The sequence below is a fragment of the Schistocerca piceifrons genome, chromosome 5 (assembly GCF_021461385.2).
Source record: "Schistocerca piceifrons isolate TAMUIC-IGC-003096 chromosome 5, iqSchPice1.1, whole genome shotgun sequence".
NCBI classification, from domain to species: domain Eukaryota; kingdom Metazoa; phylum Arthropoda; class Insecta; order Orthoptera; family Acrididae; genus Schistocerca; species Schistocerca piceifrons.
Genome location: NC_060142.1, coordinates 665979223 through 666006487, shown reverse-complemented (window position 1 = coordinate 666006487; position 27265 = coordinate 665979223). Strand labels below are relative to the sequence as shown.

Below are 27265 nucleotides of genomic sequence, written 5' to 3'. Positions count from 1 at the left end.
CAGGAATACGGCGTCAATCTGCTCGCCAGTGTCTACGTCACTGTGAATTTCTTGGGCAAATAGGGCGAGCTGAGTTTCACATGATCTCTGTTTGCGGAATCCATGTTGGTTATGATGAAGGAGATTTGTATTATCTAAGAACGTCATAATACGAGAACACAAAACATGTTCCATTATTCTACAACAGATTGACGTAAGCGAAATAGGCCTATAATTATTCGCATCTGATTTATGACCCTTCTTGAAAATGGGAACGACCTGCGCTTTCTTCCAGTCGCTAGGTACTTTACGTTCTTCCAGCGATCTACGATAAATTGCTGATAGAAAGGGGGCAAGTTCTTTAGCATAATCACTGTAGAATCTTAAGGGTATCTCGTCTGGTCCGGATGCTTTTCCGCTACTAAGTGATAGCAGTTGTTTTTCAATTCCGATATCGTTTATTTCAATATTTTCCATTTTGGCGTCCGTGCGACGGCTGAAGTCAGGGACCGTGTTACGATTTTCCGCAGTGAAACAGTTTCGGAACACTGAATTCAGTATTTCTGCCTTTCTTCGGTCGTCCTCTGTTTCGGTGCCATCGTGGTCAACGAGTGACTGAATAGGGGATTTAGATCCGCTTACCGATTTTACATATGACCAAAACTTTTTAGGGTTCTTGTTTAGATTGTTTGCCAATGTTTTATGTTCGAATTCGTTGAATGCTTCTCTCATTGCTCTCTTTACGCTCTTTTTCGCTTCGTTCAGCTTTTCCTTATCAGCTATGATTCGACTACTCTTAAACCTATGATGAAGCTTTCTTTGTTTCCGTAGTACCTTTCGTACATGATTGTTATACCACGGTGGATCTTTCCCCTCGCTTTGGACCTTAGTCGGTACGAACTTATCTAAGGCGTACTGGACGATGTTTCTGAATTTTTTCCATTTTTGTTCCACATCCTCTTCCTCAGAAATGAACGTTTGATGGTGGTCACTCAGATATTCTGCGATTTGTGCCCTATCACTCTTGTTAAGCAAATATATTTTCCTTCCTTTCTTGGCATTTCTTATTACACTTGTAGTCATTGATGCAACCACTGACTTATGATCACTGATACCCTCTTCTACATTCACGGAGTCGAAAAGTTCCGGTCTATTTGTTGCTATGAGGTCTAAAACGTTAGCTTCACGAGTTGGTTCTCTAACTATCTGCTCGAAGTAATTCTCGGACAAGGCAGTCAGGATAATGTCACAAGAGTCTCTGTCCCTGGCTCCAGTTCTGATTGTGTGACTATCCCATTCTATACCTGGTAGATTGAAGTCTCCCCCTATTACAATAGTATGATCACGAAACTTCTTCACGACGTTCTGCAGGTTCTCTCTGAGGCGCTCAACTACTACGGTTGCTGATGCAGGTGGTCTATAGAAGCATCCGACTATCATATCTGACCCACCTTTGATACTTAACTTAACCCAGATTATTTCACATTCGCATTCGCTAATAACTTCACTGGATATTATTGAATTCTTTACTGCTATAAATACTCCTCCACCATTGGCGTTTATCCTATCCTTGCGGTATATATTCCATTCTGTGTCTAGGATTTCGTTACTGTTCACTTCCGGTTTTAACCAACTTTCCGTTCCTAATACTATATGCGCACTATTTCCTTCAATAAGAGATACTAATTCAGGAACCTTGCCCTGGATACTCCTGCAGTTTAGCAATATTACGTTAACTTTTCCTGTTTTTGGTCTCTGAGGACGGACGTTCTTTATCAACGATGATAATGTCCTCTCTGGTAAGCCGTCAGGTATTTTATCGTTTCGCCCAAGGGGGGTCCCTCTAACCTAAAAAACCCCCGTGTGCACGCCACACGTACTCTGCTACCCTAGTAGCTGCTTCCGGTGTGTAGTGCACGCCTGACCTGTCTACGGGGGCCCTACAGTTCTCCACCCAATAACGGAGGTCGATGAATTTGCAACCATAATAGTCGCAGAGTCGTCTGAGCCTCTGGTTTAGACCCTCCACACGGCTCCAAACCAGAGGACCGCGATCTGGTTGGCTTCACCAAATCAGCCAGCCGCCGGAAGGAACCAAGGATGGCCTCAGAACCCAAGCGGCAGGCGTCATTCGTTCCGACATGTGCTACTATCTGCAGCCGGTCACACCCGGCGTGATGGTATGGAGGGCCATTGGTTACAACTCTCGGTCACCTCTTGTTCGCATTGACGGCACTTTGAACAGTGGACGTTACATTTCAGATGTGTTACGACCCGTGGCTCTACCCTTCATTCGATCCCTGCGAAACACTCCATTTCAGCAGGATAATGCATGACCGCATGTTGCAGGTCCTGTACGGGCCTCTCTGGATACAGAAAATGTTCGACTGCTGTCCTGGTCAGCACATTCTCCAGATCTCTTACCAATTGAAAACGTCTGGTCAATGGTGACCGAGCAACTAGCTCGTCACAATACGCCAGTCACTACTGTTGATGAACTGTGGTATCGTGTTGAAGCTGTATGGGCAGCTGTACCTGTACACGCCATCCAAGCTCTGTTTGATTCAATGCCCAGGAGTATCAAGGCCGTTATTACGGCCAGAGGTGGTTGCTATGGGTACCGATTTCTCAGGATCTATGCACCCAAATTGCATGAAAATGTAATCACATGTCAGTTCTAGCATAATGTATTTGTCCAAGAATACCCGTTTATCATCTGCATTTCTTCTTGGTGTAGCAATTTTAATGGCCGGTAGTACACAATATTTTGAACATGGCTGCACTACAGCAACGGTCCACAGCAGCAGGAATAAAGGACGGCCATCCAGTTGGAAAAAAGGAAAGAAAAGGTGGTTTTCATATAACCCTGGCCACGGTTTGAAAGGATCTAAACACGTCATTTTCAGAATGAAAGACCTTTGGCTCATTCGAAACAATAACATGTCAAATTAGTGCAGGCAGCTAGCAACTCCCTCGCACTACGTGCGACTGCGAGATTCAAAACGACGGGAGGGGGAGGGAGTTACCAGCAGCTTGCAGTTATTTGACATGTTATTGATTTGAACGAGCCAAAGGTCTGTTCTTCTGAAGAAGACGGGTTTAGATCCGTCGAAACCGTGGTCAAGGTTTTATGAAAACCACTATTTTTTTGCATCTGGTTGGCCGTCCTTTATTCCTGGTCTCGTTTATACATTATCGGGACACTTAAAAATCTCCAGTGCACTAAAATGGTTAATATCTCACATATAAGGGTTAGTCAAATTAAAACGAGACATATGGGAAAAAATAAGTAAACTGGAATGAGATTTTCACTCTGCAGCGGAGTGTGCGCTGATATGAAACTTCCTGGCAGATTAAAACTGTGTGCCCGACCGAGACTCGAACTCAGGACCTTTGCCTTTCGCGGGCAGGTGCTCTACCATCTGAGCTACCGAAGCACGACTCACGCCCGGTCTCACAGCTTTACTTCTGCCAGTATCTCGTCTCCTACCTTCCAAACTTTACAGAAGCTCTCCTGCGAACCTTGCAGAACTAGCACTCCTGAAAGAAAGGATATTGCGGAGACATGGCTTAGCCACAGCCTGGGGGATGTTTCTAGAATGAGATTTTCACTCTGCAGCGGAGTGTGCGCTGATATGAAACTTCCTGGCAGATTAAAACTGTGTGCGCGACCGAGACTCGAACTCGGGACCTTTGTCTTTCGCGGGCAGGTGCTCTACCACCTTTTTTTTTTTTTTTTAAACAAATACTAAAAAAAATTGCATGGTGCGAGATTCGATCCGGGGACCTTTTTTTTTTTTGTTTTGCCGGATCGAGACCCGAACTCGGGACCTTTGCCTTTCGCGGGTAAGTGCTCTACCAACTTTTTCTTTTTAACCATTTTTTTTTGTTTTTTTGTTTTTATATGAAGGAAGGTAAGAGAAAGGAGAAACAGAAACCTTTATTATTCACAAAATAAACATAGTACGTCCTGACACATGATAACTGTCCTGGAAAGAACCTCGCTGCCGTCCTACCATGCAGCATGAAATAACAACAAAATCAAAATGGGGCCACCTCCGGCACCCTAAAGAAAAGTATTTATGGATATGAAAACAAAATTTGAAGTACATCCAATTGCTAACTGTTCAAGCGTGAGTTTTTCGTAGGTCGCATACTCGCATAGTGTTCTTAGTCGATCACATTACTTGGTCGGTTTCACAACGAAAGCACCGCCGCTCATCTTTGCGCACCCGGCACACCCCAAGTATATGGCGGGTCCGCAAATACCGTTACCAGGAAATTGGCATACCAATCCTTGTACTTTTGTAGCCGTAATAGTTTCGTGTGTCCATCTTGCAAGTAATGCCAGTAAGCCAGGACGTTCAGTAAGTTCGTACGTGTGTCTCTATAGATGTAATGGACCGTCATACCTGTGATCCACGCCACTGCGTTCGTCTTATGACGCGGAAAATACGTTTCCTCTGGAAAAAATACTATGTCAGAACAGACTGCTGTATAGATAGTGCGCCGCATGAACGCTATTATCTTTCTTGCGAGAGTCCAGACAGCCAATGCCTCGCCGCAGACCAGCCGATGGTCGTCCGTATCCAGCACGCCGCATTGCTGACACAAGGGCGAATCCGCCAAATGTATTGCGTACTTTTTATCATTTGTAGGGTATTTTCTGTTGACTATGAACCATGTTGACCTGACAGATGTAGGTAGGTGGGGGTGGTGGACCGTGCGCCACACCACGTGCCAATTAACAGCTGGATGTTTGCGTTCCACCTTATTCCGGGCGATCTGTCGAAGAAGCAGATGGTACACGTCCTTCGATGTCGACTGTCGGGTCGTCGGTAAACGCTCTCGAACGTAACTGTGTTCCACGAGGAACGTGCGCACATACGTTAAAGGGGGTGATATATGGCCGACACTGACTGGAGGAAGATGCAATGTGGGTACGAGTTCTTCGATGATCGTCCCCGTAAGCGAGTGATTCCTGTTGCGCCACCGTTTGAGCATAGTATTAATATACATGGCACGCGCCTTCTCGTGCACGTTCACTAAACCAACGCCCCCCTCTCGCGCTGGGAGGGTAAGCGTGTTGTACTGTACCTTAAAGAGTTGTCCCAGGCACACATAGTACCCAAAAGCCGCCTGAATCCTCATAGCCATCGTGCGCGTCAAGGGAAGAAGGTGCGTCAGGTGGCACATCATGGGCGCGAGATAAAGGTTGACGAGTAACACTCGCTGCAACATATCCATCGACCGTAGGGCGTTTAGGCGTACTGCCGTGCGGACTCTGAGTAACAGCCTTCGGTAGTTGTCCGCAGCCGTTCTCGCTGTCTCTTTATGAAAGGTGATACCCAAACAGCGGAGGGTTTCCACCGCAGGTAAGGGTCCTTCCGTTCCTGGTTCTAGTCCACGCCCCACATGCATGAATTGTGATTTTCGGTAGTTGACCACACTTCCAGCTGCCATCCCATACGTCTGTAGCCAATCCAGTGCTGTTTGAGTCTCCCTCTCATTCCGTACGAGGAACACAATATCATCCGCGTATGCTCTGCATTTGAATGATAATTGCCGTAGGGAGATCCCGCTAAGACGGCGGCGAAGGCCTGCGAGGCACGGTTCTAAGGCGATTGCATAAAGGAGGATCGACGAGGGGCAACCCTGTCTCACTGATCTTAAGATCTTAAAATACTCAGTTCTCCCTCCGTTGACCACCATCGCTGATCTGGCGCCGTGCAACAATCGCATCACAGCATTGGTCAATAATGGCGAGACACCCATCCTATTCATCACCGCCGCGAGGTACACATGATCCACGCGATCAAAAGCATGATCGAAATCTACTGCAACCATCGCCCCCCGGAGGCGGCATGCAGCCGCGAGGGCGACGACGTCACGATAGTCTCCAAGTCCTGCGACCTCGCGCGTATCATCGTACCTGCCATCCTCTGCTTCGCAAGTTGTACCAGCTTCGCCTTAACTCGGTGGACGGCCGTCTGGCGTTCTGGTGTAGGTGGTTGAGCTAACAGTTCCCGGAGAGCCGTAAAGTAAAACTCAGTGGTCGTGCGCTGCCATTGAGAAACTTCCTTCCCGTAACCTATTAACGTCCTCCGTAAAGCTGGCTTCGCGCACTCGATCCACCACTGCAGGACAGAACCGAAAGAATTTCGTCGACGGAGGCAGCCATGCCACGCGTCCTCCACCATGCGTCGGCATTCTGCATCTCGCAGGTGGGAGACGTTCATCTCCCAATTACCCCTCCGTCTCCACACCTGCTGTCTATTAAGGTTAACCGTACAAATATATGCCTCGTGGTCTGTAAATGCCGTCGGCCATATTTCTGCGTCCACCGTCGACGTTGCTAACGCCCTTGAAACGTAGATCCGGTCCAAACGGCCTGCGGAGTGGCTAGTAAAAATGTATATCCTGGTTGGTTTCGATACTTCAGGTCCCATGTATCGACTAATTCCATCCCGTTGACCAGCTCCCTAAGTTCTTGGCTAGTAGTATAGTTAGGTTGTTGGTCCTTTCTATCGAACACACAATTAAAATCTCCGCCGAGTATGCAACCATCGTATCGTCCCTGGAACAACGGTGTAACCTCATGGGCGTAAAAATCTGCTCTGTCCCTTCTCTTATCCTAGCCTGACGGTGCGTATATGTTGATCAAACGTATTCCACCTATGGTCACGGCCGTACCACGGGCAGAAGGCAAATATTCCACTTCGTCTGCACGTATCCCTTCCTTTAATAGTATAGCTGTGCCAACGCCCCTCTCGTCACACGGGGAACAGTAAATGTCGTAACCGTAAAAGTCCGAAGGGGGAAGTACCCGAACTTCTTGTAATAGTGCTATGTCTAAATCCGCAGCCTTTATCATGTCACTGAGCATCTTGATTTTTACCGGCGTCCCAATGCTATTGATGTTAACAGACCCTATCCGATAAGCTTGTTGCATGGCTGTCAACGTAGATAGGGCACCGTACGGTCGCTAATTCTTCCGTACAGAGGCTGCTGTCGTACTAACGTCCCCCGCCGTACCCTCATATGGTCTGCCGTTATTCCGTGCACCCTTCCGGTCTTACACCGGGAGAGTGCGTGGGAGCAGTTCCTCTAGCATCATCAGTTCCCCACGGGGGTGGGTCTTCTGACCAGTCCCCTAGTGTCCCATCGTTGTCGTGCGGTGCAGGCGCCGTAGCCTCCTCAGTAGCCTGTTGCCGTCGATCGAGCGCCTTCGCTGTGTCTGGAGCATCGTCAGCGGTAGGTCGTGCCGCCGTCCCGCTGGCCACCGTTGCAGCCACGCTAGGCAGTTCTTCTGTATCCATGGTCGTCTGTTCTGTACCCGTAAACGTCTCAGAATTGTCTGCTAGATCAGAGTGGTCGTTCTCCACCGTGAGGCGGCGCTTATTCCGGCGTTTTGGTTATCGCTGTTTACGTTGCCGGGCCTCGGAATCAGAGGTCAGCATGGTCTCCAGTTGTTCGTGGGGGGCGTCGGAATCATGCGCCGTCGTATGATCGACGTCTCCAAGTGCGTTATCTGAAGGGGCCGCAAGCGGACCCGAAGAGAGGGCGTCCTGTGACTGCTGCAGGCGGTCCACCGCAACGTCGTCTTTCTGTGGCTCGCCACGATCCGTCGCTGTCTGTGTGTTCTGGTACGCGTCTGTCTCGCGGCCCACGTCATCGCGTAATGCGGCGACGTAAGTCATGGGGAGCACAGTCGGATGCGGCGTGAGGGGTGGATCATCCCGTGGCAGCTGTAATAACCTTCGTTGAGCACACTCAGAACGTATGTGTCCCTCCTTCCCACATCCAGAGCACGTCCTTGGTTGTCCGTCGTAAATGACAATCGCCCGACAACCGGCGATGTACAAGTATGACGGGACGTGTTTTCGGAGTTCGATCCGTATTTGTCTGACGCCATTGAGGACAGGATACGTCTTGAAACTCGCCCATTTTTCAGCCACGTGGGATAGGACCGTTCCGTAAGGACGCAGAGCGTCTGTCACCAATTCTTCTGGCACTTCGAATGGAAGCTCAAAGACGCGGATCGTTCGGAGGCCCATGCCGACGTGTTCAACTGTTACCGCTCCAACAATCCCGTCCGAATGACAGAAACGAAGTCCTTGTCGGTGTCGAAGTAGTAGTTCGTCACATGCCGCTTCATTTATGAGCTTGACATAGACCACGCTGCTGACTATAGATAAGTGTATTCCAACTAGAACGTCAGGTTCGATTTTCACCTCGTTCCGTAAACAACGTTCGATCTCGTAAGCCTTCGGTCGAGCATATTCGTTAGCAAAACTAAATTTCAGTGTCGATTTGCGGAACGACAAGGCCATGATTCGTTCTATGTATACCGCCACACACCGCTACACACGTAATGACGTAAACACCTCTCGCGCAGACGTGCGCCAGAGACGTAAACACCGGACGAACCGCTGCGCCGCCGAAGGCTGACTGAGCTACCGAAGCACGACATCCCCCAGGCTGTGGCTGAGCCATGTCTCCGCAATATCCTTTCTTTCAGGAGTGCTAGTTCTGCAAGGTTCGCAGGAGAGCTTCTGTAAAGTTTGGAAGGTAGGAGACGAGATACTGGCAGAAGTAAAGCTGTGAGACCGGGCGTGAGTCGTGCTTCGGTAGCTCAGTTGGTAGAGCACTTGCCCGTGAAAGGCAAAGGGTTCGAGTCTCGGCCGGGCACACAGTTTTAATCTGCCAGGAAGTTTCAATAAGTAAACTGTTTATCTCAAAAGTAACCGCCATAACTGTTAATACAACAATTCCACTGTGAAACAGACGGGGTGAAGAGACTTCTCGATCGCGAAATGCGGATTCTCAGTCCCCCACATGCGCCAGTTTTGCTTATTGACCAACCTATCCAAATGAAAGTGGGCTTCATCGCTCAGCCAAACCGTATTAATTCCCATCATTCGCCGCGGCCAACAGTGCAGTTTTAACGTCCCAAAGTAAACCGTTCAGAAGTTATGACGATTTTATTTCATGTAGTTCAATAATTGTCACCCTGTATGTTGATTTCATTCGTGAAATTACCCCTATTGTTTTCACGTGTGCGAACTACACGCTATGTGTCTTTTCGAGACTGAGTCAGATTTTTGTGGTGTCTCCCAGAAAATTTCTTTGATACTTCTTGATATATAGTTCTCTCATTTTATTATTATTTATTTGTCTGGTTGTAACAGCTGCCGAACAAATTGACAAAAACAGTACAAGGGGAAAGAGAAAGAATGCCACAGGTGAGTTTAGGCTTTCTCGGCGAATCTGGATGAGTCTGGTAGTCGGGTTGTCAGTCGAGTCAAGGCGTCGTTCTACGGAAACGTTTCAACAAGTTTCCTAGTTGTCATCTGAAGATGACCAATAGGGACCTTGTTGGATCGTTGCCGCAGAACGACATAACGGAAGATGAGATATATTGGTGAGATAGTTCAATGCGTGCTGGACAGGCTATTCAAGGGAATGGTAGACGGACAATGGGGGAGAAATATTGCTGGTGATGAGAATTGCAATGTGCAGAAGAGATGTGACATTGCCGCAACGTAGGAAGAAAAGAAACACTGTACCAAAACAGGCGAAAGACGTATGAGTCTAAATGGTAGTAGCCAGCCGGAGTGGCCGAGCGGTTCTAGGCGCTTCAGTCTGGAACCGCGCGACCGCTACGGTCGCAGGTTCGAATCCTACCTCGGGCATGGATGTGTGTGATGTCTTTAGGTTAGTTAGGTTTAAGTAGTTCTAAGTCCTAGGGGACTGATGACCTCAGAAGTTAAGTCCAATAGTGCTCAGAGCCATTTTCTAAATGCTAGTAATACTAGTTAAAAATAATTTTGAATGGCCGAGAGAAATTCTCTTTGATATAAACACCACACTTCTGATAAAAAGTGAAATGTCGGATGTGTTTAAACGGCGACGTAATCGTGCTCATAAAATGTATTTGACAACAAACGTCATATAAAATGCTGCCCAACAGGAAGTACTCACTTTTCCGTCCTGATAAATGTAACTCCTACTACCAATCGTTTCTTGCGATTGACGACAGATGAAGAGTTTAAGTGAAACAAAGCGTTTCTCCCGTTGACTTGGCTTTTAATTCAGCTTTGTCGATTGCTCTTCAACGGACGCTTCTGCAGTGGTACTTGTTAAGATTTGACAACTACACTACTGGGAACGTAAATTTATACATAGACTTTCAGTATTCGCTACGTCTTTTTTCACGAAGGCTGATAGTCTATTACAATTTAAGCATAGACAATGCTTTGTGTAAATGTATTAGTTACAGGAATGAAACGGCTCAAGCGTTTCACATTAATCGCAAAGCTTGCTTCCTACATTTAATTTACAGTCGCGTACTTGGGAAGATCCTCGCTTAGAATTTCGTGTGCCTACATACCGTATAAATTATAGTGACTCGATTTCGAGTTGGTTAAAAAGAAGAAATCCGAAGAACAGAAAGTTCTGAAAAATAACATTGCATTTAGTGCGCCCTTGGGTTTGGTGACGAAGTGGCCTGGTCAGGTATCTGTAGGTCGTGAATATCAACTGGTGGAGTATACTCGTATTAGCATAATCTGGCACTGCACTCATCGTAAAAAAACCTTTTTTCCCTGTTTTGAATATTATGCGCCCTTAGCCCCGTGTGCATTTATCATTTTCGGCCGTGCCATGAACACAACGATCCATTGTCCTGGTGTCTCTTTCGACACTTCGTGACGTGATGGCGGCTACACCTGAGTAGTACGGCATCCTGTTTGCTGGAATACTGAGTATGCAGATAAACTGAACAGCCAAGGCGATTGTGAAACAATGCAGTGGCGAATTTGGGTGTCAGTAGGTAGATTCCCCCGATAGCATCAAAACACTAAAATCTTATAATGTAATTTGGAAGAGAGCAAAGAAACACACCTGTACATTCCCTTCTTCGGCATTGGTATCACCTGCCACAGAAACTAACGACTGGGATGCGCAGTTAACTTTCTTTGCATCATAATCCAAAGCTTAGTATTTTCATCAGCAGGTTTTGTTTTATTGGATATCGTACATCCTTGCCCTTCTGTAACCTGAGAATTGATGCACTCATTGTGAAGTCGACTTTACATTATTTCCGTAGACGAAACTCACTTGACCCATAAAAACCAAGTACGTGTTCCAGAACCTTGCGATAGACTGTACTTCGAAGCAAGCGAGCATTGCTCGTAATAAGGTGTGCATAATTTTTATGTTGTCCCATGAAATTTCGGGCAAACTGCCTGATGTCGGTAACTTCCTGCCACGACATTTCGAGTCACAGACTTCTGGGCATCTTCAGTTGTATACTGGCTAACTTCGATACTGGCGAAATTATACCGAACTCCCCTATTTAAGACCTCGGTGGCGCACGCGTGGTGCTCACGAAAGTTTCTGCGCAAGCGTTACCTGACCGAATGCTCTTCTGATTTAACTCTGTGCATTGGTGGAAACTCGCCTTATCGACATCAGATCGATTACTTTCATTCGACAAAATCTCAAAACGACGTCGGGTACGCAGAACACGAAGTTTTCCGACGGCAGGATGCCATCCATATGTACCTGGAGATCACAGTGACGATTCATAAGTTCCTCAGACAGTCTTTTTCCCACAGGTTCCTTAGTGACAGTGCTCCAAATGTTCGAAATATGTACTAAAATTTTCGTTTCACTGTTATTCATGGAGTGAGCAGTAGAAATACCGTGTTCATTAATAGCGTATTTGCTAGTTTGGAGAAGACGAGCGTATCTCTGGCCCTGTATGATGTGCTTCTGAACAGGGGCCGCGATTTGCCCGACAAAAGATTTGCCTTTCTCGCACGGAATCGTAAAAAATCCCCAGCTTGCGCAGTTCTAAGTCGTTTAATTTCGCACATGCACCGACAGTTTTACTACAGGACGAACGACTGCTTTAACCTTGTGTTGTCTTAGTGCTCTGCCTATTTTCGCGGAAACATTTCTAATGTATGGCAGATAATCTGTCGTTTTGAAGGCCTTAACCTCTTCCCTGTTCTGCCGTTTGTACGTCTGTAGCGCTCTCTGTATCTGATGAGATCATTAGCTGCTTTGTAGAAATATTGGAACACGTGAGGCAATACTGACCTTACGACTTATCTTAGAAGAAAGATTAAGGAAAGGCAAACCTACGTTCCTAGCATTTGTAGACTTAGAGTAAGCTTTTGACAATGTTGACTGGAACACTCTCTTTCAGATTCTGAAGGTGTCAGGGGTAAAATACAGGGAGTGAAAGGCTATTTACAATTTGTACAGAAACGAGACGGCAGTTATAAGAGTCGAGGGGCATGAAAGGGAAGCAGTGGTTCGGAAGGGAGTGAGACAGGGTTGTAGCCTCTCCCCGATGTTATTCAATCTGTATATTGAGCAAGCAGTAAATGAAACAAAAGAAAAATTCAGAGTAGGTATTAAAATCCACGGAGAAGCAAAAAAAACTTTGAGGTTCGCCGATGACATTGTAATTCTATCAGAGACAGCAAAGGACTTGGAAGAGCAGTTGAACGATATGGTCAGTATCTTGAAAGGAGGATATAACATGAACATCAACAAAAGCAAAACAAGGATAGTGGAATGTAGTCGAATTAAGTCGGGTGATGCTGAGGGAATTAGATTAGGAAATGAGACACTTAAAGTAGTAAAGGAGTTTTGCTATTTGGGGAGCAAAATAACTGATGATGGTCGAAGTAGAGAGGATATAAAATGTAGGCTGGCAATGGCAAGGAAAGCGTTTGTGAAGAAGAGAAATTTGTTAACATCGAGTAGAGATTGAAGTGTGAGGAAGTATTTCTAAAAGTATTTGTATGGAGTGTAGCCATGTATGGAAGTGAAACATGGATGATAGTTTGGACAAGAAGAGAATAGAAGTTTTCGAAATGTGGTGCTACAGAAGAATACTGAAGATTAGATTGGTAGACCACATAACTAATGAGGAGGTATTGAACAGAATTGGGGAGAAGAGGAGTTTGTGGCACAGCTTGACTAGAAGAAGGGACCGGTTGGTAGGACATGTTCTGAGGCATCAAGGGATCACCAATTTAGTATTGGAGGGCAGCGTGGAGGGTAAAAATCGAAGAGGGAGACCAAGAGATGAATACACTAAACAGATTCCGAAGGATGTAGGTTGCAGCAGGTACTGGGAGATGAAGAAGCTTGTACAGGATAGAGTAGCATGGAGAGCTAGCTGCATCAAACCAGTCTCTTGACTGAAAACCACAACAACAACAACAACAACAACAACAGGGACACGGTTTGTACTTGTTCCAAATCCAGCAGGAGGTTTCGACATCCGAGATGGTACGGAGTTTGTGAATCAAGGTCTTGAGAACGCCGATTGTCTGTGCTGGACGGAGGCAACTGGTAGCTACTAAATACAGGCCTGTATGGGCGGGCTTTCGATACACAGAATGTCAGAGTGTAAGGGAGAGAAAGATTACGTTTTAGACCGCATGGATTGGATTCTGTTTCCAGGAGTATGTATTGTTGCATTTAGAAATGAGAGCAGTACTTTCTTCTTTGTCTTGGGTCCAGGTGGCCGATGTGACACGGGCCAAGGCGAACTAGATTCACATCAATGCGCAGTGCCGATGGTACTGTGACCGACGACTGTGCCGCTAAAGCGGAGTTATTGAACGCAGTTTTCCGAAATTCCTTCGCCAGGGAAGATGAATGGAATATTCCAGAATTTGAAACACGAACAGCTGCTAGCATGAGTTTCTTTGAAGTAGATACCTTAGGGGTTGCGAAGCAACTCAAATCGCTTGATACGGGCAAGTCTTCAGGTCCAGACTGTATACCGATTAGGTTCCTTTCAGAATTCGCTGATACAATAGCTCCCTACTTAGCACTCATATACAACCGCTCGCTCACCGATAGATCTGTACCTACAGATTGGAAAATTGCGCAGGTCGCACCAGTGTTTAAGAAGGGTAGTAGGAGTAATCCATCTAACTACAGACCTATATCATTGACGTCGGTTTGCAGTAGGGTTTTGGAGAATATACTGTATTCAAACATTATGAATCACCTCGAAGGGAACGATCTATTGATACGTAATCAGCATGGTTTCAGAAAACATCGTTCTTGTGCAACGCAGCTAGCTCTTCATTCGCACGAAGTAATGGCCGTTATCGACAGGGGATCTCAAGTTGATTCCGTATTTCTAGATTTCCGGAAAGCTTTTGACACCGTTCCTCGCAAGCGACTTCTAATCAAGCTGCGGGCCTATGGGGTATCGTCTCAGTTGTGCGACTGGATTCGTGATTTCCTGTCAGGACGGTCGCAGTTCGTAGTAATAGACGGCAAATCATCGAGTAAAACTGAAGTGCTGTCAGGTGTTCCCCAGGGAAGCGTCCTGGGACCTCTGCTGTTCCTGATCTATATAAATGACCTGGGTGACAATCCGAGCAGTTCTCTTAGGTTGTTCGCAGATGATGCTGTAATTTACCGTCTAGTAAGGTCATCCGAAGACCAGTATCAGTTGCAAAGCGATTTAGAAAAGATTGCTGTATGGTGTGGCAGGTGGCAGTTGACGCTAAATAACGAGAAGTGTGAGGTGATCCACATGAGTTCCAAAAGAAATCCGATGGAATTCGATTACTCGATAAATAGTACAATTCTCAAGGCTGTCAATTCAACTATGTACCTGGGTGTTAAAATTACGAACAACTTCAGTTGGAAAGACCACATAGATAATATTGTGAGGAAGGCGAGCCAAAGGTTGCGTTTCATTGGCAGGACACTTAGAAGATGCAACAAGTCCAGTAAATAGACAGCTTACACTACACTCGTTCGTCCTCTGTTAGAATATTGCTGCGCGGTGTGGGATCCTTACCAGGTGGGATTGACGGAGGACATCGAAAGGGTGCAGAAAAGGGCAGCTCGTTTTGTATTATCAAGTAATAGGGGAGAGAGTGTGGCAGATATGATACGCGAATTGGGATGGAAGTCATTGAAGCAAAGACGTTTTCGTCGCGGCGAGATCTACTTACGAAATTTCAGTCACCAACTTTCTCTTCCGGCTCCATCGAGGGCGGTGTGTGCTTTTGTAAAGCAGTTGCATGAGAGTAAATCGTCGGGGATCTTGACGAGAGCTGCTCCACCGAAGGGGAACATTTGGCCTAAGGAGAGGGCAGCCCTCCGTACATGAAGTTACGAACAGACGTGGATACTGGAGCACTCAAAACGGATACAGGTAACGCCACCGTCTTTATTCCACGGGTGGACCCTATTGAAAATTTCAGTTTTTTATTATGCAACTCAACGTATCCAAAGATCGATAAGGTCCCTACTAACCGTGTGATGAGGAGAACGTCGGAATTTTTTAGCTCTAGGTCTCTACCAAAGGATGTGATTAGGAGACTGTGATCACTTGGCTCAGTTGCACTTAAGACTGTACAGACTTCCTGAGATTAACAAAGAAGGTGGAGCCTAGCACTATACTCGTCTCGTATCGCTCACCTAGGAATAGGGAGGATAATACTGGAGTAATCACTGAACGCACAGAGGCCTTCAAACAACCATTCTTCCCGCGCTCCATATGTGAATGGAACGGGAAGGAACCCTAATAACCTGTACAGTAGGACGGTACCCTCTGCCACGCACTTCACGGAGGTTTGGAGAGTACAGATGTAGGTGAAGAAGTACTTAAAGGTAGCGAATCCGCTATTGCTAGACACTCTGATTGTAGTGGTCATTCGCTGAATAACAGTGCAACGAAAATTGTGGCCCATACTTAGAACTTTTGAAAGTCCATCACTGAGGAATCAGTGGAAATACGAACTGTCTGAATGTGCAGGCAGTTGCAATTTGTGTGAGCCTCCACTGAGAAGACTTCTTGCTTATGGCAGGAGCCTCACACTAAATGTGGCTCCCCGGATATTCTGTCGCAGCCGTAGGCTAAGAATCATTCATGGGTTGTTGAAAACGACGTGTCAGGTCAAACCAGTTTACCCAGTGAAGATTTTGTGCGAGTATTTGACTACACGAAACTTTTCCACACTTAAATGGAATTAATTTATTAGCATATCACAGTTTGGTTCAAGAAGGGCTGCTCGACTGAGAATACTGTTTACACATGATTCATCAAATAGTACAAGCCTCAAAACGAGATCAAGTTGATATTTTTTGTGATCTTTTAAAGTTAGTCTCTTAGAAATACTGGAGTTTTATGGAATTGGTGGCTTTACGCACAGCTGATTTGTATCATACTTAACAAACAGAATGAAAAAGATTGTGCTGAATAATTCAGATAATGTCGGAAGGTTAGAAAATTTTAGTGACTGGGGAAAAATCAGAGAGGGAGTCGCACAGGGTTCAGTTTTGCGTCCACTCCTGTTCCTTATACATGTGAATAACCTTTCACTTAACATTCAACAAGGGGAATGGTACTTTTTGCAGACGATACTAGTGTTATAAAAAATACCGTTAGAGAGAAAGGAATAGAACAGTTACTAAATGATATTTTCGAAAGAATTATGAAGTGGTTCTCAGAAAATGGACTCTCCCTAAATTTTGAAAACACACACTACGTTCTGTAATACCAACAATTGAAGTAGCACGTGAGCAGGAGTCAGTAAACAGGGTAGAATTCTCCAAAGTTTCGGATGTACAAATTGATGAAAAATTGAACTGGAAGAAGCACGTTACTGAGCTTGTCAAACAATTAAGTTCAGATACTTTTGCCCTTCGTATAAATGCTGATCTTGGATACATACTATAGCGGTAGCATGGCGATGTATGTGCTGTTCTGTCATCCTAAGGCATATATAACGATAGTATGTACACGTAGTATTTGTTCTAGTGCTGTCTAAAGGCCGCTTACAACACGATTTCTACTCTTGCAATTACGTTTAGTACTTCAGATGTTATTCTAGCTTCGGTAACTGAAGCACTTAACACAACTACCTCCTTAACAACCTCAGTGACCTCAGATGACGCGTAATGGATAAAGCTCGGTCAAATGTGAAGTTATCGTATAGTCTTGGTTGCAGCTTTTCTTTTTCGTCGAACTACTTCTTGCGAGTGATAATAATACTGAATAACACGATCGCCAGCCAAAATGACGAATTGATTGACGTTATTTAACAAATTCACCAAATTTGTTCTTTACTATATTTTGGTTCTTACTAAAACTTTTTCTCTTTTAATAATTTCTATCACTGAAGGAACAGGCTAATGCACACTCCTTTCAGAATTGGTCACATGCACACGCTTAGAAAGTTTTGGTCCATGAAAACAACACCGAAACGACAATAATGCCTACTTACGTTTCTAAAGGTAAGATCAGCAATACTGCCTCTGAAAAGATATATTATACATAAGCAATATTTTACGATAGTTTTGTTAGTATCGAAATGATTGCAAAAAGTTTTTTATACTTGGTTTTTCTCAGTTTTATTAAAATAGTTGCTTTACGTAATTTCTTGGTCATAAGGTCCCAATAACCAAGTTCACACACTAGGTAGAATTGTTATCTACTTAATTTCAAGGCTATCTACAATTCTCCACATTTACTTTAATGTTGCACTTGAGTTGTAATTTAAATTTACTTTGCAAGAAAACACTCAGTTGGCAATAATGTTTCACACCAATGGATTCTCGGTTTCATTGTCTGTAGTATAGGAAATGAAACCTACTTGGAACACTTTAGGTTAAATAAGCAGTTCTGCGTAAAAAAATTAAATGATTATTGAACGGTTAAATAAGCAGTTCTGCGTAAAAAAATTAAATGATTATTGAACAAAACACGCAAAAATTTTTCAACACAGCTCGTTTACAGAACTACGGACGGTTAATTTCAGTAGTGTCGTTGTGAGCACAGTTGCTTGGAGGTTTAGGTGCTTTGAAGGCACGTACCGCTTTGAAGCGACGGAGATTATTACTTGTCTTCGTGGCGTCGAATTATGCGACTTATACTATCGCAAATAAGAGTTTGGCTTTCTTGGGGATCTGCGTCAATCTAAGTAATGGATGCCTTAGACCATTTTACATTCAGGAACCAACACTCGTTGCAGATGTTATTTTATCTCTCCTCTAAAGCGTCGCAAACTTGTACCTTAGCACTTCCCCTTCACTCACATCTATTAAGCAATTAAACTTGAGCTTTGTTTAAACAATACTGCGGAGTACAGCGCGCATCAGCTTTCGTCACCTGCCTCAACAGTATACTTATATGGATATGGTGTCTGTTCTTTAGGACATGTCCGATACCATTGATGATCTGCAGCCGTCTAGAACGAAATTAGAATTATGTATTAATAGCTTTAGCTGCTGACGGGCGTTGATATGTATCAATGCAGACAGGAAATTGTGTGCCCCGACCGGGACTCGAACCCGGGATCTCCTGCTTACATGGCAGACGTTCTAATCATCTGAGCCACCGAGGGCACAGACGATAATGCGACTGTAGGGACTATCTCGCTCACGCCTCCTGCGAGATCCACATTCTCACCTTATATGTCCACACACTACATTCGTAGTGTCCCTATCCAACACACTCTTTACTCGTGGAAGACATTCTTACCAAGTCCCGTAAGAGTTCGGGGAATAAGTGCGCATGAGCACAGAAGAAGGTCATGGCCGGTATTGTCAGTACTATATACTTACATGGATACCCATATCCATAGAAGTTGTAATATGTGTGCATCCTCACATATCCATATCCATATAAGTACCGGTATATTAGATTAGATTAGATTAGATTAATACTAGTTCCATGGATCATGAATACGATATTTCGTAATGATGTGGAACGAGTCGAATTTTCCAATACATGACATAATTAGGTTAATTTAACAACATACTTAAGTTAATATAACAACTTTATTTTTTTGTGTTTTTTTTATTTTTATTTTTTTATTTTTTTAATATTTTTTTTTCTTAATTTATATCTAAAAATTCCTCTATGGAGTAGAAGGAGTTGTCATTCAGAAATTCTTTTAATTTCTTCTTAAATACTTGTTGGTTATCTGTCAGACTTTTGATACTATTTGGTAAGTGACCAAAGACTTTAGTGCCAGTATAATTCACCCCTTTCTGTGCCAAAGTTAGATTTAATCTTGAATAGTGAAGATCGTCCTTTCTCCTAGTATTGTAGTTATGCACACTGCTATTACATTTGTTACTTTTATTACTTAGTTCTGGCAATACCGGCCATGACCTTCCTCTTCTGTGCGGATGCACACATATTACCCGAACTCTTACGGGACTTCGTAAGAATGTCTTTCACGAGTAATGAGTTTGTTGAGTAGGGACACTACGAATGTAGTGTGTGGACATATAAGGTGAGAATGTGGGTCCCGCGGGAGGCGTGCGCGAGATAGTCCCTGCAGTCGCACTATCCTCTGTGCCCTCGGTGGCTCAGATGGATAGAGCGTCTGCCATATAAGCAGGGATCCTGGGTTCGAGTCCCGGTCAGGGTACACATTTTCACCTGTCCCCGTTGATATATATCAATGCCCGTCAGCAGCTGAAGGTATTAATACATAATCCTAATTTTGCCTCAACAGTGTCTTGCGCCTGTCTGACCCGCTCCACTTCTCCCCTTTCCTACCTGCTTCCGTTAGCAGAAAATATCTCCACCTTTTCCGACCTTCCAGAACGTCGGTAAATCCCTCCTGGTTTTCACCTATATTTAACTTTAGCCCTGGGCTGGTGTTGACTTCACTTTACAAACAATTACACATAATTAAATAAAAGATACTTATTGTTACTTACATAACATAATAAACATTTGTTAATTACATATAAACATTAAACTTCACACAGTCAAAGGATACTGTCTTCTGCAGACCCTCTTATACGCTGCATACTGTACAAATCTCATTCTTTGCTTCTCTCGACTCTAAAAAGGTCGATAGTGTTACAACGCATATCAACCTCCTGACATGTTTTGCATATTTCGACTCAGCGTCGTACTGAATCATTTCCTACGGCAATGCATCAGCTAGAAAAAAAGTATTGGTTGCACAGAAGCGAGCAGTAAGAATGATACGTGATGTTCGCACGGACGTCCTGTAGGTACCTCTTCAAGGAGCTGGACATTTTAACTACGCCGTCACAATACATATTTTCGCCAGTGGAATTCGTCATAAATGATCCTTTTTTCCCTTTCATAAAGCTAGTAGTGGCTCAGAGAGGAGTTCAATATGCACCAATAAAAATTTTTGATCACTTGCCCAATTACGAAGGATATCTGACAGTTAGCGAAGCACGTTCTAAATGCAATTTAAAATCATTTCTCTTGGACAACTCCTATTCCATTGACGAATATCTATTTAGAAGCTGGTGACCAGTAAAAAAAAAAAAGAAAAAAAGAATGAATTACATGTAGTTGCAGAAGTGGGATTAAATATAATGATGTGTTCATTAATGTTAATTAATAGTGTATACATATCCTGTAAAGTGACTCGTTCCGCATCATTTCGATAAAAGAGCCGCCCAATGAGCTAGGGAACATGTAACTAACTAACTATGTTATTGTCAAAAAATGTACTCGCAGCAGCTGTCTAGGAGTAACATAGCAAACATGAACAAATTAGGTCTTAGCGGCCCGATGAAGGACAGGATCGGACTGGAGAGGGATGGGGGAGCAAATCGTCCGAGTCCTTTGCCTTTGAGCCCTTTAGGGAGAAAATGGAGCACTTAAATTAGGATGTCTTGGCGGGGATTTTAACGCCGCTCCTCCCGAATGCCAGTACAGTACGTCAAGCACATCACAGAGGACTAATCTCAAGGTGCTCTGTGCGCTCGACGACGCAGCTGGAAGAGGGAAGCATGACCATCTACTTAAATGTTGTAGACCAGTTGAAGTATTTACAACCATGCACAGGTATGACACCCTTCGTCACTTGTCACGGTGGATATCCAGTGCCTATGCACAAGAAACAGGTGCAATCGTGCTGCTGTCGGGCCGTCAAAGCAGTAATGAGGAAATCCGTGGAAAATCTGTGCTGTTCATGGTGTAATTCGTCTATTACTGTTGTTGATGACTGAAGCACCTGGTGCAGCTTCCACGAAGCAGGTCACAGTTGTAAATGAAATTTGAAAACTACTGCTTGCGTTAGTTTTATTCTTAATTGACTGCGGGCCCCGCTTCGCTGTTACCTCGCCAGGGACGCACTGCAGTGTGCCACGGTGACCGACATGAGGATCCTTGCACAGCAGCGACCAGAGTGGTTGGCACAGAAGAAATACCGACCTGTCTGCAGGCTGCCGCCAGCGCCGTGGTCCGCCCACCTGCCTTGTAAGGCACCTGCTGGAGTCCCGCTTTCCTCTGGCGGTAGACGCGGTAGCGCCCACGCACGGCCTACTTTGGGTCTGGCTCCAAGTCCGTAGCTAAAACACAATTTCCGTATTCCCTCAGGTCTCTTATTAGACGGCCTCGTAAACAACTTGAGCGAATCGGTAAACTGTACATCCGAATTACGAAATGGCTTCTTCGCGGGCAGCTTCGAAAGTGGGACGGAGTCCAAAAAGGTCTGCTCGACCAAGAGGTACTTTCCTGCGCACCAGACAAAGCAATAAGTCTCCCCCTGGCAACATCTTGTTTATACTTTGTAGGACCGCCTCTAGCCTCAATATGACTTCAAAGGAGTGCAGCAGCATTTTCAGGCGTGTCATGTCCAGCTGAAGTCAGCTGATAATTAGAGCCCGAGGAGCTAGTAGACTGTGGAGAAATTTCCACTACGATTCAGCCGCTGCTCCATATAGTCCCACACATTATTATGACATCAGAATAGCATGGTTTAGCGGCCCATTAGAAGTGCAATGGCTACCTAGACTATCTAATCGAAAGTACCCAGACACATATTAGTGGACATTAATATGGGTAGTGATGGAGGTGGAGCCCCTCCACGGCCACACCGGCATGATTCCCAACTCAAAAGGTCTACTGCCATCTCTGCATAAGGGTTAGTTTTCACTAAAGTGAGGCGTCGCAGGACGTGGGTACTGCGATGTTCGCGCGCGTCTGGTTAAGGTTAACCACCAATACGCACTCATCTGGAGATAGATTGGGTCAAAAGTTGAATGAAGGGTAGCGGTTTGAAGGGCAGTGGAAAAAAAGTGCCATGGCAAGAGCCCAGGGAAAAAAACCTCTGCGATAGTTTGGTCTGGTGGTAAGAGCAGTAGCGGATGTCTTGCTGCCTGCGATAGGTCGTGCAGGGGCAGGCTTTGATAGTCGTGGGTATCATGCATGTCGATACCTTGACGTTGTGCGTTTGTGCTGCTCGGCGGCTGGCGTTGGGTGCTGGTACAGAGTCCTCGTTCAGCGTCAGCAACCTGCAACAGTTAGGTTTATTATCGTTTTTGTGTCCGATAGGTCATATATCGGAGGCACAGTGTGAGGGAATGTTGGCAGATTGTTTGTGCGTCTGTGGGTGAGCTCGTCGGCGTCCCTGCTGTGGCCTGTTGGTCAGTTCTAATAGCAGCTGGTAATTACCAGTCAGTGTTGCTGATATTCAGGGGCTTTCCGACGTTTGTCGCTTGTTAGATCGTAGTTTCCAGAATGAGGATGAAAGGATTGTTCGAGTGTCTCGAGTTCCTGTATAGTCGTGTGGCGTGTTTTTTGAATACTTCCTTGGGGGTTTCATGGCGGTATTCTTGGTGAAGATCCACCGTGCGTGTGTAGCGTGGAGCGTTGCTAACGATTCGTAGCATTTTGTTCTGTATGATCTGCAGGCGGCGCAGTCGTGTAAGAGTTGCATATCCCCAGACTGGAGCTGCGTACGTCATCAGAGGTCTAATCAGTGTCATGTATATGAACCTCGACACCCTCCTATTCAGTGTGCTTTCCCTGTTCAGCATTGGGTAGAGCTGTTTGAGCCTCGCGTGCGCTCGGTTGGCAACGTATTCGATGTGGTCCCCCCATGTAAGTTTCCGGTCCAGCCAGACACCAAGGTACCTGACTTTCTCTCGGAAACGTATTGGGCGTGTATGTAGTCTTATTGGTTTGCAGTGTTGGTGTTTGCGCAGTAGTATCGGTCTGCGTGTAAACAGAACCGCTTCGCACTTGTCGACGTTTACTTTAATACGTCATCGCTCCAACCAAGGCTCATCTGTTCTGAGTGCTGTCTGTATTCGTTAATGTTCGACGGTTTCCAGTCTTGTGCAAGGATGGTCGGTGTCATCCGCGTAGATGGCTAACGTCGTGTTTTGTGTTGCTGGGAGTGTCCACCCTACGCCTTTTTGGCGGCTTTAACGCTGCTGGGGACACCTCCAGTGCGGTATCTGAAGTCCGTAGAGGAATTGCAACTCATCCGTCCTCAAGGTAGTGAGATTGGGCGCTGGGGTCTAGAGCGAGGTCGTCCATGTCCTTCTGCATTTAGCGTTTTCTTAAGCGAAACAAGGAGACCACAGTCTAACCACGAAAAACACAATCATCCTCCGTGCTTCACTCTTGACTCTGAACATGACAGCAGGCAACTTTCTCTAGCGATTCACCAAACCCAGACACTTCCAGCGCACTGCCACAGGGTATAGCGTGATTCGTCAGCCCAAATCACTCATTTTCAGTCATTCACCCTCCAGTGCCGTCGCTCTTTACACCACCTCAGGCATCACTTAGCAATGACTACAGAAATGTGAAGCTTATGAGGAGCTGAAATTCCCTGCGCACAGTCATTGTGCTAGCTGGACTGCAAGTAGGAATTCTGACCTCGCACGTGATTCCTCCCGCTGGTCTCAAGAGATGTTTTACAACCAAACTCCGCAGTGATCGACAGTCCTTGTACGTCAGTGCATGAGGTTTACCTGGTTTATCCGTGGCTGTTCCTGCACTTTCCCGCTTCACAATCACATCAACAGTATTCGACTTGGCTTAGCCCTAGAAGGGCTGAAATGTTCCTGATGGATTTGTTACTCAGGTGGCAGCCAGTAACTAGTCCTCGTTCGAAGTCACTGAGATCTCGTGACCGACCCATCCTGCTATTAATGCTTCTCTACTGACGACACAGTAGTCACCGCCTCCTTTCAGACTAGTGGGTCTGCCCCTCGTGACACCTGGTGGTCAGTGCCGCATTACGTAGGGGTGTCCGGGTACTTATGATCAGATAGCGCAAGTGTTCATCAAACAAAGAACCTATGCATGCAGCCCTGCGAGCACACGACGCACCCTCACAGCTTGACGGCCGCAAGTACGCCCCTCCTGGTCCCTAAACTCCACAGAAGCTCCACTGTGTTACGAGAGGGTCCGGCAGTTAGTTTCAGTCTGACACCCCGTTTCAAATCATACGAGGGTAATCCCAAAAGTAACATCTCCTACTTTTTTTAATAAGTACATAGACCTGAAACTTCCTGGCAGATTAAAACTGTGTGCCGGACCGAGACTCGAACTCGGGACCTTTGCCTTTCGCGGGCAAGCGCTCTACCAACTGAGCTACCCAAGCACGACCCACGTCCCGTCCTCATAGCTTTAATTCCGCCAGTACCTCGTCTCCTACCTTCCAAACTTCACAGAAGCTCTCCTGCGAACCTTGCAACACTAGCACTCCTGGAAGAAAGGATATTGCGGAGACACGGCTTAGCCACAGCCTGGGGGATGTTTCTAGAATGAAATGTTCACTCTACAGCGGAGTGTGCGCTGATATGAAACTTCCTGGCAGATTAAAACTGTGTACCGGACCGAGACTCGAACTCCGGACCTTTGCCTTTCGCGGGCAAGTGCTCTACCGACTGAGCTACCCAAGCACGACTTCCCGTCCTCACAGCCATAATTCAGCCAGTATCTCGTCTCCTACCTCTCAAACTTCACAGAAGCTCTCCTGCGAACCTTGCAGAACTAGCACTCCTGGAAGAAAGGATATTGCGGAGATATGGCTTAGCCACAGCCTGGGGGATGTTTCTAAATACATAGACCTGTTTATTTCTACAATGGTTTACATCAGTTTACAGCTTGAACATGTAGCTATTTTCGACATAATCGCTATTTCTGTCGATGCATTTTTGTAGACGCTGTCGTAGTTTTTGTATCCCCATGTCATACCAGCTCGCCGCCATGGTGTTCTTCCTTCATCTCGTCGTCTGAACTGAATCGCTTTCCGGCCAAATGTTCTTTTAACCTAGGGAACAGGTGATAGTCACTGGGCGTCAGGTCAGGACTATAGGGTTGGTGGATGATGTTCCACTGAAATTGTTGGAGGAGAGCAACGGTTTGCCGAGCGATGCGTGGGCGAGCGTTGTCATGGAGAATGTGTGCGCCCTTGCTCAACATTCCTCTTCTCCAGTTCTGAATTGCCCGTTTGAGTTTTTTCAGAGTCTCACAGTACCTGTCAGCGTTAATTGTGGTCCCAGCGATTCAGCTCCGACGACGAGGTGAAAGAAGAGGTTCATAACTTTCTGAACAGCATGGCGGCGAGCTGGTATGACATGGGCATACAAAAACCGCCACAGCGTCTACAAAAATGCATCGACAAAAATGGTGATTATGTCGAAAAATAGCTAAATGTTGAAGCTGTAAACTGGTGTAAACCATTGTAGAAATAAACAGGTCTATGTAATTATAAAAAAAATAGGAGACCTTACTTTTGGGATTACCCTCGTAGTACAGCTTGTTATTAACCAAAGTCAACCACATAGTGGAAGTTCTTGACGAAGGTCGCGTGATAAACTCCCTACACCTTTCAGAACTGAAAGAAAAACGAAGTGTCATCAAAACATTTCAAAAAATCGCCGTTTATTTCGTAAAACATAGACATACAAACCACATCAAATACTGTCTATAAAGGAGAACGCAGCGTTTTTTTTTTACCTTATCCTTCGTGTTTTGCTTTCTTTCCAAGGGCAAAATTGCATAAAATACTATTTTTCTACTGCAGTAGAACTTAAAAATGGCTCTGAGCACTATGGGACTCAACTGCTGAGGTCATTAGTCCCCTAGAACTTAGAACTAGTTAAACCTAACTAACCTAAGGACATCACAAACACCCATGCCCGAGGCAGGATTCGAACCTGCGACCGTAGCGGCCTTGCGGTTCCAGACTGCGGCGCCTTTAACCGCACGGCCACTTAGCCCGGCAGTAGAACTTACTTTTTAGCTGTGTAAGCTACTGTGTTATGCATTTTCGTTCTTATTTACACACAGTGTAGGCTCGTTCCGCGTCCAGGCACCATGAAACATGAATAACTTTCTCCCTTCAGTGAGTTGCTCTCACTTGTGACAGAACATAAAGATCAAGCTCACGTGCAGCCTTCGTAACGTATCACGAAAGCAAAGCAAACAATAACTTGAAGATTGAGAATTTAACACACAAATCCGTTACTACGAGAGTCACTCCAAAACATACGCACAAAGTGTTTTTTAAACATCTAATTGATTTTCCACATCTTTTTTATTTTAACAGTATTTTTATACGTTCGTCAGAGACAAGACGTCATTATTCCATACACTCTTCGTCCCTTTCAACTACCTTACGCCACCGAGAAACTAACGCTTGTACACACGGGTGAAGTCAGCAGCAGAACATTTCAGACAGTGTTTACCAGGCTCCTCAAGGGAGTCATCGTCTTCAAACCTCATTCCGCGAAGGGGTTCACCCTAGTTTACCGAAGAGGTGCTCTTCACACGCTGCGAGATCCGCGCCGCAGGGAGGGTGTTTCACTGTTGCCCACCCAGGCTTTGTGAGTTCTGTGGTGTTTCTCTCACTGACATGCGGTGGGCAATTATCATAAAACAACGAAACATCGTTTTTCTCACAGAGTTTTCGGACGCTACACATTCCAGCATGAAATGTTTTGAGGGCTGTCACGTGCTCGTCAAAATTGATAGTGCTTCCGTGTGGCTTGATGTGGACAAGCAATAGTCCTTCTGAATAAAAAAAACTTTTGCTACTAAGGCACTTTTTTGATTTTCTTCTCCTTCGGCGAGTTTGCATGATGCCATTCCATCGGTTTCCTTTTCGTCTCCTGTTCGAATACAACCAGCTTTCACCTCCCGTCACAATTCTTCATCTCCAGAATCCTGGTATTGTTCCAAAAGTTCGGTGCAAAGTGTTTTCCGTGTTTCTCTCTGGATATCCGTCAACATTCACGGAACCCACCTGGTGCAACCGCAGATTTCCCAGTATTGCCCATACAAACGCTTCTCCTATTCCCACTCGGACTGACAGTTCGTTCACTCTTATGCGTTTGTGAGTCAAAATCATACTGTCAATTCGCTGCACATTGTCAGGAATTTGTGCTGTGCCTGGACTGTCACTATTTGTGCTGTGCCTGGACTGTCACTGCGCGGGAGGTCCCGAGTATTGGCGTGCCCACTTTCACCAGATAACCT

At 45.5% G+C, this 27265-nt stretch overlaps 1 protein-coding gene and 1 non-coding gene across 2 annotated transcripts in view; one reads left to right on the top strand and one right to left on the bottom strand.

Moving 5' to 3' along the window:
- The window catches only part of LOC124799186 (zinc finger protein 574-like), a 272342-nt gene that overhangs the window by 17780 nt on the left and 227297 nt on the right, over positions 1-27265 (top strand). The window lies entirely within an intron of this gene.
- Positions 24310-24384, bottom strand: Trnas-cga. Its single transcript has one exon. It is a non-coding gene; the product is annotated as a tRNA-Ser (tRNA).